Source organism: Macaca fascicularis, chromosome 4 (genome assembly GCF_037993035.2).
Source record: "Macaca fascicularis isolate 582-1 chromosome 4, T2T-MFA8v1.1".
NCBI lineage: Eukaryota > Metazoa > Chordata > Mammalia > Primates > Cercopithecidae > Macaca > Macaca fascicularis.
In genome coordinates this window covers 82,310,166-82,327,878 of record NC_088378.1, presented here as the reverse complement: position 1 = coordinate 82,327,878, position 17,713 = coordinate 82,310,166, and positions in this window count along the sequence as shown.

Below are 17,713 nucleotides of genomic sequence, written 5' to 3'. Positions count from 1 at the left end.
ACTCTCATGAGAATAGCATAGGGGAAATCAGTCCCTGATTCAATCACCTCCCACCAAGTCCCTCCCTCAACACATGGGGATTATAATGATTACAATTTGAGATGAGACTTGGGTGAGGACACAGAGCCAAACACTATCAATCGTTAGACATCATTATACAATGTATATTTGTGAATGAAAACTATGTAAGGAAAACAAAAACTATCTTAAAAAATAGATACTGAGTTTTGACAAAAAGCATTTATTTTTACCCTCTGAGATTCTGAATAGGAGTTCAAAGAACCATATATTTGGGAATTAAATACAGTCATTAATTGCCTCTGGCAGGGGTATGAAAAGAGTCATACTGTTTCTTGTGTAGTAGAAATCAACCTCCTACCTTAAGCTTGAGCTTCCAGGTTTGTGTAAGAAGTTGGTGAGGAAAACATTTACTGTGGCTTCCACAAGGTTTAGGTAGGTTGAGTTCTTAATAGTCCAGATGTAAATGTTACATAGCTTATGAGAGAAATTGCAGTAAAATATTTATATGAATTTCATTTCTCCTATATTGGGTTTTGCATTTACCACAAAGTGACTGCGTTTGATTTCCTACAAAGCGAGAAAGAGCTATTAAGTTATTAAAACAACAAATTAGCGAACAGATTGTTTGAAAGAAGTTTTTGGGTTTTGTTTTTGGCTTTTCGAAGTGTAAGTTGGGTTGCATTCATTTGCCAGGAAATTAATCATCTAGTTTAATATGTCCCTACATATCAAAGACAGCTAAACAGTTCGCAAAACTAATAGCCGAAGATTAGCAAGTACATATCTAAATCATTTCTTAGTTTACCTGTATGATATTTAATACAATAAATTGATACAAAATGATTATTTTAGCAATTATAAGATAATATAGATTTAAAATTATTTCATTCTAATATACAGTTTTTTCAATTATAATTATTAAAATATTCAGGTTAATCTAGTTATTAATTCCAATTTAAAAACATGTATATGTGTGTATGCACACATATGTTTATAAAAGAAAACAATTCAGTGTTATTAATAATCTGGAAAGGTAAAATGGAAATTAGTTATATTTCTTTCTTTACTTCTGCCCCATCCTGTCTTATAGTCTTATACTATCTTATAGTCACAAAAACATCTGCTAGATCAGTAGTAAAGTTTTAAATGGAATTTCCTAAATTAGGAAGACTGTATTTTGGTTACTGCAATATATTTTAAAATTTACTTTATCATTATTATTTTTATTTTTTAATTTCTATTTTTATTTTAGATGAAAGGGGAACATGTGCAGGTTTGTTACAATGGTATATTGCATTATGTTGAGGTTTGGGGCTTCTATTGATCCCCTCATTCACATAGTGAACATGAGACACAAAAAAAGTTTCTCAGCTCTTGTCTGCTTCCCTCCATTCCTCCTTTTAGACTCCCCACTGTCTATTGTTATCATCTTTATGTCTGAGTGGACCCAAAATTTAGCTCCCTCTTATAAGAACATGCAGTGTTTGATTTTTTTCATTCCTACATTACTTTCTACATTACTACATTTCCTACACTAATTCACTTAGGATAACAGCTTCCAGTTGCATCATTAATTCACTTAGGATAATGTAGCCTACAGCTGCACCCAGATTGTTGCAAAGGACATGGTGTTGTTCTTTTTATGGCTGCATGGTATTCCATGGTCTATGTGTACCACATTTTCTTAATCCAATCCACCACTAATGGGCACCTAGGTTGATTCCATGTCTTTGATATTGTGAACAGTGCTGCAATGAACATATGAGTGCATGTGTCTTCTTGGTAGAACATTTTATTTGCTTTTCGATATATGCTCAGTGATGAGATTGTTGGGTTGAATAGTAATTGTGTTTTAAGTTTTCTGAGAGATCTCCAAACTGCTTTCCACAGTGACTGAACTGAGTTATATTTCCACCAAAAGTGTGTAAGTGTTCCCCTTTTTCCGCAGTCTCACCAGCATCTATTGTTTTTTGACTTTTTAGTAATTGCCATTCTGAGTGGTGTGAGATGGTATATCATTGTGCTTTTGATTTGCATTTTTTTGATATATGATGATTTGTGATTATCATATATTTCTTGGCCACTTGTATGTCTTTTTTTTTTTTTTTTTTTGAGAAATGTCTGTTCATGTTATTAGCCAGCTTTTAAATGGGGTTATTTCTTTTTTGCTTGTTGAATAGTTCAAGTTTCCTATGGATTCTGGATATTAGACCTTTGTCAGGTACATATTTTGTGAATATTTTCTCTCACTCCATAGGTTGTCTGTTTACTCTGTTGACAGCCTATTTTGCTATGCCAAAGTTCTTTAGTTTAATCAGTGTTCCCACTTGTTAATTTGTTGTTGTTGTTGTTGTTGTTGTTGTTGTGGCAATTGCTTTTCAGGGCCTAGTCATAAGCTGTTTCCCAAGGCCAATGTGCAGGATGGCATTTCCTAGATTTCCCTCTGGAATTATCATAGTTAGAGGTCTTACATTTAAATCTTTCATCCATTTTGAGTTAATTTTTGTATATGGTGGAAGATAAGAGCCCACTTTCATTCTTCTGCATATGACTAGCCTGCTATTTCAGCACCATCTATTGAATAGGGAGTCCTTTTCCCGTTGCTTATTTTTCTCAACTGTGTTGAAAATCAGATGGCTGTAGGTGTATGACGTTATTTCTATGTTCTCTATTCTGTTCCTTTTGTCTATGAATCTGTTTTGTTTTGTTTGTTTGTTTGTTTTTGCCAGTACCATGCTGTCTTAGTTACTATACCCTTATAGTATGAAGTGAGATAATGTGATGCCTCCAGCTTTATTCTTTTTGCTTAGGATTGCTTAGCCAATTCAGGCTCTTTTTCATTCCATGTGAATTTCAGAATAGATTTCTCTAATTGTGTGAGAAATGACATTAGTAGTTTGATAAAAATAACATTGAATCCGTAGATTGATTTAGACAGTATGGGCATTTTAATAATACTGATTATTTCAATCCATAAGCATGAACTGTTTCTCCATTTACTTGTGTCATCTCTTATTTCATCCTGCAGTGTTTTGTGGTTCTCCCTGTAGAGATGTTTCACTTGCTTCATTAGATGTATTCCTAGATATTTTCTTTTTTTGTATGGCTATTTTAAATGTGATTATGTCCTATTTGACTCTCAGCTTCAGTGGTGTTGATAAATAGAAATAATACTGATTTCTGTACATTAATTTTGTTTTATAAAACTTTACTGAGGTTGTTTATCAGTACCAAGAGCTTTTGGGAAGAGTCTTTAGTGTTTTCTAGGGATAGAATCATAATGTCAGTGCAGATAGTTTGATTTTTTTTCCTCCTATTTGGATGCCTTTCATTTCTTTCTCTTGCCTCATTGCTCTTGCTAGAATTTCCACTACTGTGTTGAATAGGAGTGGTGAGACCGGGCATTCTTGTTTTATTTCAGTTCATAAGACGAATGCTTCCAGCTTTTGCCCGTTCAGTATGATGTTGGCGGTGGATTTGTGATAGATGGCTCTTATTATTTTCAGATATGTTCCGTCTATGCCTAGTTCGCTGAGGGGTTTTTATCAAAAAGGAATTTTGGATTTTATTAAATGCTTTTTCTGTATCTATTAAGATGATCAAATTTTTTAAGTATCATGTTTATGTGATGAATCACATTCACTTATTTGTATATGTTGAACCAACCTTGCATCCCAGAAATGAAACCTGCCTGGTCATGATGAATTAACTTTTTGGTGTGTGGCTGGATTTGGTTGGCTAGCATTTTGTTGGGGATTTTTGTGTCTGTGTTCTTCAGGGATATTGGCCTGTAGTTTTTTGTGTGTGCTGTGTCCATGCCAGATTTTGGTATTAGGATGATTATGGCTTCACAGAATGAGTCAGGGAAGAGTTCCTACTTCTCGATTTTTTGGGATAGTTACAGTAGAATTGATACCAGCTCTTCTTTGTAAATCTAGTAGAATTTTGTTAAGAATCCATCCAGTTTGGGGCTTCTTTTGATTGTTAGGTTTTTTACTACTGATTCAATCTCATTACTCATTATTGGTCTGTTTCTGACTGCATCCTGATTCTGTTTTGGGAATGTGGGGGTTTCCAGGAATTTATCCATTTTCTCTAAATTTTGTGTATTGTGTGCATAGAAATATTTGTAATATTCTTTGAGGACCTATCTTTGGTCTAGCTGTGCTATCATTTGTAATATCACCTTTGTTATTTCTAAGTGTGCTTATTTTGGATCTTCTCTCTTTTTTTCATTGTTAATCTAACTAGTTGTCTATTAATCTTCTTTATCCTCTCAAAAAAAAAAAAAAAAAAAAAAAAAAAAAAAAAACAACTTTTGGTGTTGATGATTCCCTGTAAAGACTTTTGGTCTTAATTTCATTCAGTTCTGTTCTGATTTTAGTTATTTCTCTTCTGGCTTTAGGGTTAGTTTTTTCTTGTTTTTCTAGTTTCTTTGGATGTGATGTTAGAACATTAATTTGAGATATTTCTAACTTTTTAAGGTTTGCACCAAGCACTATACACTTTCCTCTTAACAGCATTTTTGCTGCATCCCAGAGATTTTGGTATGTTGTGTATCCATTCTCATTTATTTCAAATAATTTTTTCACTTGTGCCTTAATTTTGTTGTTTACCCCAAAGTCATGCAGGAGCAAGTTGTTTAATTTCCATGTAAAAATGTGTGGTTTGGGGATATCTTGGTGCTGATTTTCTATTTTTATTCCTTTGTGGTCCCAAAGTATGGTTGGTATATATATATTTTTTATTTATAGAGACTAGCTTTGTTACTGAGCGTTTACTTGATCTCGGAGTATGTTTTATGTACAGATGAGAAGAATATATATTCTGTGGTTGATGGGTAGAGTATTCTGCAGGTTGATCAAGTGTTGAATTCATGTCCTGAATTTTTTATTGGTTTTCTGCCTTGATGATCTGTCTAATGCTGTGAAAAAAGCGTTGACATTCCCCATTTTTATTGTGTGGCTGTCTAATTGTTTTTTGTAGGTGTAAATGTGGTTATTTTATGAATCTGGTTGCTCTAGTGTTGTGTATCTATATGTATTTAGAATAGTTAAGTCTTCTTGTTGAATTGATCCCTTTATCATTAAGTAATGCCTTTTTTTTTTTTTTCTGTTGTTGGTGCAAAGTCTATTTTGTCTGATATAAGAATAGTGAACTCTGCTCATTTTGTTTTCCATTTGCATGGTAGAGCTTTCTCCAGACCTTTACTTTGAACCTATTGGTGTCATTATGTGTGAGATGAGTCTCTTGAAGACAGCAGATGTGTTATTTTTTATTTATTTTTTATTTTTTTTAACACAACTTGCAACTCTATGCCATTTAAATAGGGCTTTTAGACTGTTTAAGTTCAAGGTTAATATTGATATATGAAGCTTTGATTTGATCTCTATGTCATTAACTGGTCACTTTGTGGTTTCTATTGTTGGTTGCTTTTTTAGAGTCTATGGGCTATGTAATTGACGTGTTTTTGTTTTTGTGGTAACAGGTTTTGTTCCTTTGTGTTCATGTCTAGAACTCCCTAAATGAGCTCTTATTAGGCAGGTGTAGTGGTTAAAAATTCCCTTAACACTTGCTTGTCTGGGAAACATTTTATTTCTTCTTCACTTATGAAGGCAGGATATAAAATTCTTGGTTGGAATTGCTTTTCTTTAATGATGCTGAAAATAAGTCACCAATCTCTGCTGTCCTGTAAGGTTTCTGTTGAAAAGTTCACTGTTAACCTGAGGAAGTTCCTATTGTATGTGATCTGAACTTTTTCTCTAGCTGTCTTTAAGATTTTTCCTTAGCATTGACCTTAGATAGTCTGGTGACTATATGCCTTGGTGATATTCATTTCGTAAAGTATCTTGCAGGTCTTCTCTGGATTTCTTGTATCTGGATGCTCCCTCTTCAGGGAGACTAGGGAAATTTACCTGAATTATTTTCTCAAACGTGTCTTTTTGGTTGTTTATTTTTTCTCCTCTCTCAAGAATGCCAATAATTTGTAGGTTTGATTACTTTATATAATCTTATAGTCCTTGAAGATTTTTAAAAATTATTTTCTCTTTATTTTTGTCTGACTGAGTTAGTTCAAAAGATTGTCCTTCAAACCTGAAATTCTCTCTTCTGCTTAATGCAGTCTATTGATAAAAATCTCAATTGTATTTTGGCATTATAAAGTGAGCTTTTCAATATCAGAAGCTTGGTTGACTTATTTTTTAAGATGTTTATCTGTTCCTTCATTTCCTGGATTGATTTAGAAGTTTCTTTGTGCTGATTTTCAACTTTGTACTGGATCTCATTGAGCTTTCTTGCAATCCATGCTTCGAATTACTTTTCTGTCATTTCTGAATTTCCATTTTGATTATGAACCATTGATGGAGAGATAATGAGAGCCTTTGGTAGTGTCACTACATTCAGATTTTTCAAGAAAATCTTGTGTGGGTTCCTTCTCATCTGGAGACACTGGCATTTCTACTTTTTATTATTTTTGTATGAATAGGACTTTTTAAAATTTTCCTATGATATTATTAGGGTTTTTCCCCCTTTTCCTTTTCCTTTCCCAACTCCCTTGTGAGTGTGACTGTAGAGAATGCTTCTATAGACATATACACTTTTTTTCAGTTGGTTTTATATTGGGCTGTGTCATTCAACCTACAAGCCAATAGATGGCACTTATGGGTAAGAGCCAGCTATGGCCAACATGCCTGTTGCTGGGTGTGTATTAATACTTAATCCTTGTTTACCAGAAGATACTCTCTGTTGCCTCAGACATTGGGCTGATCTATGGAGTACACAGTGGTCTGAGTACCCTGCTTAGCCCAGAATGTACAGGGGCAAGAGAGGTAGGGTCATTCCAGGCAGGTCCACTACAAGTATCCTGGTTGTGGACACATGCACCAGCACTGGGGGAAAATCCAGTGAGTAACTAACAAGTGTTCAGAGATGTGCCTAGGTGTGGAACTAGGAAACCTCCTTAGCCTCACGTTCTCTGCAAGGGGAAGGGTGCTACCTAAACTATTAATTCAGAAGAGTGGGTGCCAGAAGATCTGCCTGGGCATAGAGTATAGAGGGTCCCACCACACAGTCTCTTCACAGAAATGCAGTGGTGGCTCAGGGTGCTAATTCAGGCAAACAAATATTCCTATTGCCCGGAGACCTGCCTGAGCATGGGGTAGAGAGAGCCCCGCTGCTCCACAGTCTCTGCACAGAAAGGGTGGACTGGCTTAGGGTACTGATGCAGATATATGGGTGCTCTGAGTGCCTGGAGATCTGGCTAAGTCCAGAGCAGAGAGGGTCTCCATGTACCCAGATCACTGCACAAGAAGGGTAGGGTAACAGAAGCTGCCAATCTGGGCAACTGGGTGCTCTGAATGCCTGGGCATAGAGTGGAGAGGGCCCCACTGCACCACAATCTCTGCACAGGAAGTGTGGGGTGGTTCTGGCTGCTCTTTCAGGTGAGTGTGTGCTCCAAAAGCCTGGAGATCTGCCTTTATCAAGCAGATGTATTCACAGGGGATGTTTCCCCACATTCTTCTCCCTTTAATCTGGAATGCCCTTCATGGTTCCAGTGGATTCTGCTTTCTTTCTTGAATTAAAGCTCACAGAGTTGATCTTCATGCACTATCTTGCATTTCCAAATGGCTAAGGCACACTAAAAGCCTCTAACATACCATCTTGGGGGGGAAAAACCTAATGCTCAAAAATACCTATTTTTTATAAAGTAAGACCCTTACATACTATTCAGCTGTTTCTTTTGGTGCTCAGATAATAAATCAGTGATGAATTTTCCAGCAGGATTTTCAGTAGAATTGTCAAGAAGGCAAGGTGGTATCTAATATAGCTCAGATTCCCCTAAGATTTAGTGGACTCATCTGACAAGGCTCCTGCACAAACTCTCTTCCTTGAGTTGCCCAAGTTTCCCCCATGTTCACATGGTGCCACTTAAAAAAATATCGGACAAGGTTAAGAACCACTGGAAAGAAGTTGGTGCTACAAGTGTGAAAAGCAAACTGAACTGCCTGGCCAGGCTGAAACAGCTTCCCATTTCACATTGCAGTCTAACTTTGAATAATTAAGAAATCCTTCTCGCCGGGCACGGTGGCTCAAGCCTGTAATCCCAGCACTTTGGGAGGCTGAGACGGGCGGATCACAAGGTCAGGAGATCGAGACCATCCTGGCCAACACGGTGAAACCCCATCTCTACTAAAAAATACAAAAAAAAAAAACTAGCCGGGCGAGGTGGCGGGCGCCTGTGGTCCCAGCTACTCCGGAGGCTGAGGCAGGAGAATGGCGTAAACCCGGGAGGCGGAGCTTGCAGTGAGCTGAGATCCGGCCACTGCACTCCAGCCTGGGCGACAGAGCCAGACTCAGTCTCAAAAAGAAAAAAAAAAAGAAATCCTTCTCTCATGCTGTAAGACACTAGTTAAGGGAAACTAGTTTCTCAAAGACCAAGGATGGTTTGATAGCTTTTCTCTGTAGTGCTTCCATTGTTTCAGTCTTTCTACTCCATTTATCAGGAAAAATATTCTGTGGATGTCACATTATCATGAATTTTTTTCCAATCCTTAGTTATTTCTTTAACAAGCCTGCATAAAGGCCAGATAAAAAAGAGTCAAGGAGCCAACTGTTTATTATGTGGCAGCACATTCAGATGAAGAATAAACATGTTCTCCATAATGATATTAATATTTCTCTAGGTTAGCTTTATAGGCCTGATGTAACCTACCATAGCTACTGCACCTGTCAGTTAAAGAAGTTGGGATAACAAATACAGCTGATTTTTGGTAAGTACCTTCATAGCCTTGTGTGAAACTACTGCTTCTCCAAGGACTAGATTGAGAAAGAAAATTCTGGCTTTCCTTTTGGAAAAAGGTCAATGTCAAAGTCTAAGGAGCCTACAGGTCAGACGAAAATTACTTTATGAACTGAACTGGAAGTTTGGTAGAAAGATGAAAACTGCGTGAATCAGAAAGAGACAGTACAGAGAGGGAAAACACAGAGCTTAAAGAAGTTTTGTGGGAGTGTTTGTCCTGAGAAAGTAGTGTCCTTGTTCAGAGCTCAGTTCCAGAAGAGGTCATAGTAACATGACTTCTTAATCTAAGATGTGTGGTTTCTCAGCAGCATCTCAGGCAAAGAGATTTGAATATGCTGATTTCAACATTTCTGGAAATGTGGACAAGGCCTCAGTGAAAGAAGGGTGAGGGAACAGGGCAGATCCAGCAGAGGTGTTGCAACTAATATAGTAATTCTTGGCAGAAGTGTTTGATTTTTTTCCAAGTTTGATGAAGTTATTCTTGGCTATCAACCATAAAAGAGAGCTTCCTGGAGAGCCTTCATGGGATAATTCAAGAACCCCTAGGACTATAGAGACCATAGAAGTACTGGAAAGATGTGAAGGGGCCAGGTGTGAGATAATAAAGAGCGGTGAGGACTATGGGGAACTGGAAAATGTATGTCGATCTAGAGGTAGCAGCCTCTTTTCCAGTCCAACAGATGGTTGTCCTGAGGGGATGTGCGGGTCTAGTATTTCAGGATTTTCTATTTTTTAAAAAAAAGGGAATCTAAATCTGATGTGAAATATTTTATGTCTTTGTTGTACAATGCCTTCTGCTGACACCCCATATTGTGAATTTGCCATTTTTGTGTATATCCTTATTCCTTTTGGGTAAGTGCTTAGTCTATATTATTTTTATAGAATCTCGGTGGGGAATAAGTTAAGCAATTTTAACCTCATCCCATGAAAAGAGGAAGTTTCTTCCACCAGATGCTGTCATTCACCTTCTCATTGCCCTTGTATGAAACGTGTTTCCTAAATCTGGCTAATTGGAACTTCTCTCCTAAGATTTTGACTCTCAACTAATGTAAGGACAAAAAAAAATGGTATTCTTTTTTTCCAGCAGTGGATCTCAGGTGAAACTGTCAAGTGATTTCTTTTGTGAAGACTTTTGGCAACTGCCTGGTAGCTATTTCTTCCAAGCCTGGTTCTTCAGCCTTCTTTTCCAACATACCCTTTAAAAATGTTCCATTTGCTTAAATTTACCAGTTCCCCAGAGTTTATTTCAGTTACTTACAACAAAAGAGCCCAAGTCACTATATTCCTAGTGTAATCAACAGAACAACAAAGAAAAGAAGGGCGCTACACCAAGAATTCTATTGATCTATTGGTAGGCATGTTTTTCTTTATAACCATGGTCTGTAGCACCTTCCCAAAGGATGCTGCTGTGAAATTTCTGCCTGGTATTTTCTGCAGGGATGATCTTCCTAAACATAGTCAAACTAGTCTCAGGCTGGATGCTGCGGCTTTATGATCCCAGCACTTTGGGAAACCAAGGCAAGAGGACTGCTTGAAGACAGGAGACAGAGGCCAGCCTTGGTAACATAGCAAGACACTCTCTCTACAAAAAGAAAACGTAAAGAAAATAAATTTTAGAGAAAAGTCAACTCTACTGAAGCACTTCACATAGAACAGCCTCCCTAACCAGGGCTTGCAAAATTAAGCAATAAAAGAAATGCAGGGGGATCAGGATGGTAACATGGGGCAGGAAGATGTTTCATATCCTGTCCATTTCTGCATTTCCCTCCTCATGGGTCCCTGTGGTCTTTGTATGACTCAGCATCAAGTAGTCCCCTTATGGCGAGCGTGCACAACAAAGGTTAAAATCATGGCTTTTCAGAAACATTCACTTGAGTTCAAATTCTGGGTTTGCCACTTACTAGCTTTGAATGACAAGGTGGATTTTTGTGTCTGAAGCCATTCTTCTCAACTGTAGAGGAAGCAAATAATCACTCGCTTACTGAGCTTTGTTGAGAACTAGATGACATGATGCCATAAAGTGCTTAGCACATAGTCCAGAACATGTTAAGGATTCATAGATTAATTTGCAGTGGTGTATAAGTTTCAGGATATTGATAGCCAGTAGGTATCAGGATAACAGCTGAAGATAAATGAAAATTATGGTCCTTTTTATAAACTCAGTCTAGTCAGAGCATCCCAACATTCATTTAGGTGATGGAGGAAGAGGATATGCTAATAGAAATAATTTTTTTGGAGCAATAGCAGAGACCACTTGGTAGTTAAGTATTAATTTCTTACAATCTATTCACTGTGTATTATTTTATATTGATCTCATGATCATTTTTTAAATGAAGCACATCAATAATTAAAATGCTTAACTTTCATTGATAAATTTAGCTAAAAAGAATATACTAGTGTTTCTTAAATTTAGCTAATGTTATTATCACCTGAAGACGTCTTAGAAATAGGCATCATCCCAAATCAAACAAATAAAAATATCTGGGGAGTGAACCCAGGCATTAGAATTTTTTTAAAGACTCCCCAGATTATTCCAATATACATCCTAAATTGAGAACGTCTATATGAGATGAGAAAAACAAAAACATTCCCCCAACATCACATAGGAAGTGGGAAACTTCAAAAATGAATGAGAAATAAGAGTAATTTTTTAAAACCTTAATTCTAAATGTCATACTTTAGATGGTTCTGAAAACAATAGGAAAAGCAAGAGAAAAGCTGTTTAAAATGGAAAGCACTATTGTCATGTGACAATCATGGTTGTTCTGTAAATATCTGTACAGTACAGGTTTTAATGATAAAAGACAATGCTGAAATGTCACAAAAATGTGTTTACAAAACAAAAATATGACTTTTATTCGGTAAGTTATAGTTCTGTATCTACTTGAAAATCAAATCTGCCCGAATAATCCTAATAGTGTCTCTTCTATTCAGTTAAATAAAGATTTCTTAACTCCAGCACTGTGGACATGTTGGATCAGCTCATTTTTTGTGGGGTGGGAGTGAGGGTGAGGCAGTATCCTGTGCATTGTAAGATGTTTAGCAACATCTCTGGCCCCCACCAACTAGATAACCAATACCACCACCACTCCTAGCTGTGACAATGAAAAATGTCTCTAAACATGATTACATGTTCCCTAGGGGCAAAATAACCTGACTAAGAACCACTGTGTTAAATGGACCACACATTTGCACCTCATGCAACATATATCAGTATTTGCCCTGTCTCCATTTAAACATATTTCATATACTCAAAATAAGAAATAAGGAAACAAAGACTGATTTTAATTTACACGATGTTGGCTTTAAGAAAATATATATAGATAGATAAAGAAATTTTAAGAAAGTGCTAGAACCAGACTGTTCCAAGGAATAAGTTTGCAGACTGCATTAAATGCTTGGCATTGAGTCTCTATGAAAGAAACATGGATTTGAGGGAAAAAAAATATTGTAGTACATGTGTATACATGTCATATATACACATACATATGTATATAAACACACATGCACACATATTAGAAATCATGAGCCCACACCAATACCTTTAATATGATTTGTCCTCACAGAATTCTTTTTTTCCTTCCCCATTCCTTATTTAAATGCCACTTCTTTCATGGTGAGAACTCTGACTCTCAATAATATCAATATATTTACTCATTTGCTTAGTCCTATAATACATCCTAGTTTCAGGATCGCTTTGCCCACATAACAAAAAAGATTTTGCAGTTTTCCCCAAAAACATGCTCCTAAAGATTTAAATGTATTCATAAACCACTTGGATTAGATTTTCGCTTCTTTTCTTTTCAGTTTGATTAAGATTTATTTGAAATACAATTGTGTTTGTTTTTTTCTTTTAGTTTACATTTTTTTCTGAAAACAGAAACAAAAACTAACATGTAATATAAAATTGCTTTTATTGTAAATAGCCCTTTACAATGTAAACAAATATGTTGATATTATAAAACCACTGGCCCTCATTTGTTTTAATACGGTAAAATTAAATAACCTTTCACATTAAAAATATACTCTCTAGTTTTAGAAATGAGAAATGATTTTCCTTCTTGCCATTAAATGTTTTGACTGCATGGATCAGGAGGACATTTAATTGACTAAACATTCAATTAAGTAAGGTCTTTTGAGGCCCCCTCTCTCTGAATGAAAGTATTTTACACAAATTGTGGTTTTAATCAGGACACATGGGTGTCTGACCCGGGAATGTTTGCTGACAAGCTCAGGGTCTCATTGGCCCCACTGGTTCTCCTAATTCAGAAACTATTAATAGTGCAAAGTTAATTAAACTGGTAGCATATTATAAATGCAGCTGTTGTGATTTCTGAGTCAATCTAATATGTCAGTGTGGTATATTGTATAGTCTCAGATTTGGTATCTGACAACCTTGGATTAAATTTTTATCTCTAGATTTTAGGAATTGTCATTTCCTAATCTATATAATTAGAATTATAAATATAAGAGAAAAAAGTGTATCTTTTAAATTTTCTTATTAATATGAGTATAGATATATCTATTAGACATTTACTCATACCCTCATCTTCCTTCCCATTATTAATCTCACAACAATTTTAATCTCTCTTGGCCAAGTTTCTAGGCCAAAAAATCATATACTTTTAGGCCCAACCTTGGTAAATCTGTCTCTATGTATGAGTAGTTACCTCTGTTACATCTTGTAGTTGTACAACATGGACAGACCTTTCATTATCACTACAACATTTAATTTCTAGAACTCATATAATTAGGACTAAGGAAAACTCACCTAGTTTTCTCCTTGGGTCTTCCAAATCCCATGATGATTAATTGTAGAGACACCATTTTCCTTCAAATCCAATTGCCATACCCTTATTTCTGCAAGATAAACAAAATTGTTAAGCCCTGTTAGTTAACTGTAGAGCAAATACTTATTCACTTTTTACTATCAATGAGAATATGTCTGATTCCCCAGATGCTGCCCAAAATTAATATAATAATTCTCAAAACTGGTATTATTTTGTCTCTTGGCACTGATCTGATAAACCCTGTGTGGGCCACCCCGTCTGCTGATACTTGGGCCAACCTAACTGGACACATAATCCCGACACTAGCGTGGCACACACAAAGCAGAGACAGCAAATTCCAGAATCCTCAGATGGGTGCCTTACGTACAAAAGAGAAGCCCCTGGACACTATAATCTCAAATGAAGCACAGCACATACACAGCACATCATCTCCGGCTAATTCAGAGCTTCAATAACAAACACACTCAGATAACTGTCAGCTCCTCTGAAACATTCAGAGATTTTCCTTTCCTGATATGGGTCCTTTTGACACTACTGTTTCAAGCATGTTTACAGATAAGGATTAAAATGAACCCATCTTTACTCTTCTAGCACGTTGCAGGCCCTGATCTGTTCAAGAAATGTTTACATGTAATCAAATGGAATTGCAACATCTTCTCTAGAAAGTCTTTTGGGTTTAAGTCCTACTACATGTCTTCTGCCCCATTTCCTCACTTCAAGAGCCTTCCTAAACTCCGTGTTAGATGGAGGTGCCTGTTTGACAGCAAAAAAAAAAAAAAAAAAAAAAAAAAAATCTTTCTTACTCAGCATTCAATTCTTGGTCCCTTTAGTCTTCGTGTTTTCTTAGGCTGCTTGCTGTGTATACTGTGATCCTCTTGGTCTGAAGGCTTTTTTTTCTTGCTCTTCATATCTGACTCCTACAGAGGGCATACCAGAAGTGCCAAGAATTAATATTCCCTAAATCTGCTCTCAACAAATAAGGGACTCAATGTTAAGGATAAACATCTCAGCTTCTCTTTCCTAGAGTACCTCTAAGGTACCTTCTTTAGTGTTTCCCAGATTTGGCCAACAGGATTGAGCTCCAGTTGCCCTCTTTGGTAACTGATTCCAATATGCACCCTCTTGTTTTTTTCCCTTCCATGCTCCATGTCTTTATCTCCTTCTGGTATTTCTCAGACTTGGTTTGGTTTCCCAAATAAACTATGTACTTGTATTTAAAACTTTTTCTCAGGATCTTTTTCAAAGGGAACCCAAACAAAGACAATTGTCTTTTATTCAGCTTCTGTAAGTGATGAGATAAAAAGAAGTTTGACCATCACTGATATGATTGGTTTTAGCTTCCGATCATTGTGGCAACCGATGACAAAAAGTTAAAAGTATATACTAAGAATAATTAGTCATCTTCAGGCTTTGGGGGCTCTAATGACAAATGTAAGAAAGGAAAATTATTCTAAACTTCAGAAGCACCCAATCCTCCCCATGAAATTGAACATATAACTTATTTCGCACCATCTGCACTGGGGAAGAACCTTAGGAAAAATGAGTAGGTGTTTGTTTTACACCTAAATGAAAAAAGCGCTTGACAATTTTGTTTATCTTGCAGAAAGGGCTTTATCTCAAAGTTAAAATCCAGTCTTCACTTCCAGAGGCAGAAAACTGCTGCACTTTTTAACAATCCTCCAGCATCATACTTTCCTTTTGACAGTACTGTTTCAAACATGTTTACAGATAAGGATTAAAACAGACCCATCTTTATTCTTTTAGCAGCTTGCAGGCCCTGGTCTGTTCAAGAAATGTTTATTAAGTATAAGCAAATTGAATTAAAATGGCTTCTCTAGAAAGCTTGTAGTTATTATAATTTGCTCTACTAGCCAGTGCAACTCTGGGGTCCTGAAGGTAAAATAATAGCTGGGTTTTGTTTGGCTAATTTTGAAGCCAGTCAACAATTAATGGAGTAATAGATTTTAAATGTAAAATCAAATACATAAAGGTTAATAATGCAATTGAACAGTGCTGTGATTTGTAAAATAATGTAAATAGGATTTATATTTACTGTAGTTTCAAAAATCAGATTGTAAAGCTATGCAAAGATGATTTTTCCAGATCTCATTTTAGTTGAATTAGTTGGTTATAGAGTTAATTATGTAGTGCTGAAAGTGGTTCCAATAAATGAAAACTTAGTAAAGATTTTTGCATAAATACACAATTAATACATATTTGCAAATCATTATTATGCACATTATTGCTTTATTTATAAAACCTGAATGAACTTGTTATAACTTATAGTAGGCATACGCACACACATACACACACACCACATTCACCTATTTTGGAGAGAAAAATATTGTGGTATCATTTCTATATTTATTATAAATATTATTCATAATGAAAGTTCAAGTTCTATAGAGTATTAGTATGTGACACATCGTGCTATTTAAAACTGTAAGTGTATTTTACCTAATGACATCTAAGTTTTTCTTTAGCTACTGTTCCAGAAACACATTTTGTTGTTTATACCTAGGCTTTCACAGTGTTTACACTTTAATTCCATTAATTTATCTGGTTTATTAATTTTATCAGATAGGAATATGTTTGATTAGATAACTAGAATTTGGTGATCTAATACTATGGCTAAAACCTGGCATATTTCATTTCACTTGATATTACAAATATTACTAATGATTATAAATACTTTCAAGAACTTATGAAAATTAGGGACAGATTATTTTCCTATCAAATCATAAGAGCTACCTACGTATGTCTAATTATGCATTTTAGAAAGACTCGTCATCTCAAACATGATCACTGGAATATTCAGAGTATTTGACCTTTAAAAAATAAATATAAAGGAGAGGATATTATGGTTGGTTGGCTGGTTGTTTTTTGACTGATTCTTGGCCTATCGCCCAGGCTAGAGTGCAGTGGTGCAGTCTCGGCTCACTGCAACCTCAGCGTCCCGGGTTGAAGCAATTCTCCTGCCTCACCCTCCTGAGTAGCTAGGACTACAGGCGCATGCCACCACGTCAGGCTAATTTTTTGTACTTTTAGTAGAGATTGGGTTCCATCATGTTAGCCAGGATGGTCTCGCTGTCCTGACCTCATGGTCCGCCCGCCTCGGCCTGCCAAAGTGCTGGGATTGTAGGCATGAGACACCACACCTGGCCAGGATACTATGTTTTTGAAAATATAAATTGGGATCAAATTAGAGTGAACTCATATGTGTCAATACTGTAAGACTGTTACGTTAAAATATCTTTACACTGGACTTCCGTCAAGAATGAAATTACAATCTTTCTAATAAAAAATTATGAATCAGTGGTAAATTATTAGAATGGTAGTAAATATAGATATTGAAATTAACATGTTTTCATGTACACAGTTCATTGTTAGAAGGTTAGGAAAAGGGTAGAACACATTGTGAGGACATTCAGAGCTGTGCTTTCAGCAAAGACAGACATCCAAACACAAGTGCCCCTCCTTTATCCATTGCTCCCTCACCACCCATAGGTCTTGCTGGGTCCACAGGACTATTTGCCCTGGAGAAGAGTCTTCTCACTATACCGTCAGCCTCTGGTGGCAGCACAGAGACAATCATCTCTGCATCCCCAGTCCTGGGAGCATAAGCTGTGCTCAGGCTTTTTTGGGAGCTGAAAGCTGAGTTGAAATTATTTTTCTCAGGACTTTTAAAGCTCTTGCTGTTATAATTCTCAACGTGCACTTTAACATTAGTGTATCACAAAATGTATGCACACTTATCCTAATAGCATAAGAAAAAACTCACTAAAATCACTTTTGAAAAGAAAACTGCAACAATTTTAATATTTGCAAACCGTAATGTACTAAAATTTACTAATAACATTGCCTTAAATTTTGTTTTTTTCTTTTTAATGTTGGAATAATATACAAATCTACTTTGTGCTATCCTCTTTTCTTCCTTTGAAGTCCATTCAGTGGCACAAGAAGGGGAGAAGAGAGAATAAAGAAGGGAAGAAAATGCATTCCTATATATTGGAGCTTATATGACCTTATATTGGTAGTATAAAACTTTCAGCTTTTCTTCAGTAAATATATTTGGCTCCGACTTATGAAGTCTAAATGAACCAGA